The 2,178-nt window shown below is 33.7% G+C and overlaps 1 pseudogene; it reads right to left on the reverse strand.

The window, feature by feature from the left end:
* Nucleotides 1-2,178, reverse strand: part of LOC101638935 — a 17,562-nt pseudogene that overhangs the window by 5,617 nt on the left and 9,767 nt on the right.

A 2,178-nucleotide genomic window follows, 5' to 3' on the forward strand; every position in this document is an offset into this window, starting at 1 on the left:
TATCTAATAGGTACCTAAAAGTCTCTGCTAACTTACATATTGATCCTTCTCAGGCTCTCCGGTCAGAGCTGTCATCGTCATTCAACTCCCATGGTGTGTTGAGTCAGTTGGTTTAGATGCGTGTGTTACAAGCTACACTGGTGTTCTCACGTTACTGCTGGTTTTTTCATCACTGGTTTGGGCAATATTTCTGGTGTTTAAGCTATAAGACTTTGCAAGTATTATATGTGAATATAAATAAGTTGGATTTTTTGTTTGTATTTACAATGAAATACATTACAACTATGCTGTAATTCAATGCAGAAAAACTATAAAGCAAGTTTGTACTTGGAACCAGGTCATCTAAGAAATAAGACATTTATTGATTTACAACTATATTTATCACACGTTATTGCATAATAATGTTTGAGAGTAAACATTACAAAGGATTCGGTATAGTCTGATCCCAGAGGAGATCCACGGGGCTGGGGACTGACACCCTAATTTGCTGCACTGAGACACTGATGCTAGCAACACCACTGATAACCTGCTGCTACGAACCATTGAGCTGATCCTAACTCTTAGCAACCCTTGTACAACAAAGCAAAATTCTGCCAGTCCTACTGGTATTTGAATATTACCAAGTTTTAAAAACTGTCCATCCTGATACATTTTTAAATTGTACACTTTTTTCTATTAGCAAAGTTTCACACTTCTGCACATGCTTATTGTTGAAATGTTTCCTTCTGCGATGTGTTGTTCGGTGCCTTGAGTCGATTTCGACTCATAGAGACCCTTTTTGCACAATGGAACCAAACACTCTCCGCTCCTCACAATTACGGTTGCGTTTGAGTCGATGGTGGCAGCCACTGTGTCGATCCATTTTGTGGAAGGTCTTCCTCGTTTTCACTGCCCCTCTACTTTACCAAGCCCTTCTCCGGGGATGGCTTTCCCTCCTAAAAGCAAGGCACGAAGACATGCCATCTACTTGTTAAGGAGCATTCTGGCTGCACTTTTTCCGAGAGAGCCTTGTTTATTGTTTATAGCAGTCTGAGGTACTTTCAATGTTCTTCAACAACACCATAATTCAGATGCATCAAATCTTTTGCATTCCTCTTGTTCATTGTCCAACTTTCCCACGCTGGAAACTAGATACACCATTGGGTTTGTTAGTGAGACCAGAATCAGTGCATATTATAACTTAGGAAGGAATTATATGTTTGTTTGTGAGTCTTCAGGCATATGAGTCTACCCTTTATTTGAACTTTCAATAAGTACTTTATTTTATTAAACAGGTTTCCACCCCATTCTTTTCATTTATTCTAATTATTCTTATTGATTATTATCATTATAATTGCTCTTGCGATTGATTTTTTAAAAATTTTCTGTTCTAACAGATTGTGTTACTCTAAAGAAAACTCATTAAATTGCATATTCATCATGCATTCAGCTAATGATTATATTGTTTATCTATTATTTGTAATAAGTTTGTTTCTGACTCATGGGATTTTCTTGATATATGAACAACTAACTTGAAAATAATTCTAATTTTACTTCTTTGTTTTCAATTATCAATAACATTTGTTGTATTATTTTGTCATGCTACATGAGCCAGAAATACAATATAATATTTAATAATAGGGCTTTATTATTCTCCTATACAAGGGAGCTACAAAAAGCAGAACAAAGTTTGTGTTCACAAATAAAAGGTAATGGAAATTTTCACAAACTTTTATGCCTCCTCATATTTTATCATCCTATTGTACTTTATTTTAACATCAGTGAATATAGTATTTCATCATATATTAAAATATCTCTACTGTTTAGAAGACAATTTTCCTGTGACTATAAATACTTATATTTTTAACTTTAAATCTTTTATCTTAATTAAATTAATTCCCCAATGCATTAAAACTAGCAGTTACCACCCCACCCCACCCATAATTTAGTAATGCGTTGTGTAGCTACATTTTAATTTTTAAATGTTATAGTGTCTGGAATAAACTCAGTTTTATTTACAGTACATTATTACTATTGTAATACATTGCTATATAATACTTGCTAAAAATCATGATTAGGATAGTTATATCTATCTTTACAAGTGGTCTAGACTAATATTTGTCATGTTCTTTCAGATTTGTATTTAAATGGTTGTGTTTGTGTTATGAAATGGATGCTAATACTTTATTCCATTCTCTG

The sequence above is a fragment of the Echinops telfairi genome, unplaced genomic scaffold (genome assembly GCF_000313985.2).
Source record: "Echinops telfairi isolate 266 unplaced genomic scaffold, ASM31398v2 ScPeMD7_10;HRSCAF=50, whole genome shotgun sequence".
Classification (NCBI taxonomy): Eukaryota; Metazoa; Chordata; class Mammalia; order Afrosoricida; family Tenrecidae; genus Echinops; species Echinops telfairi.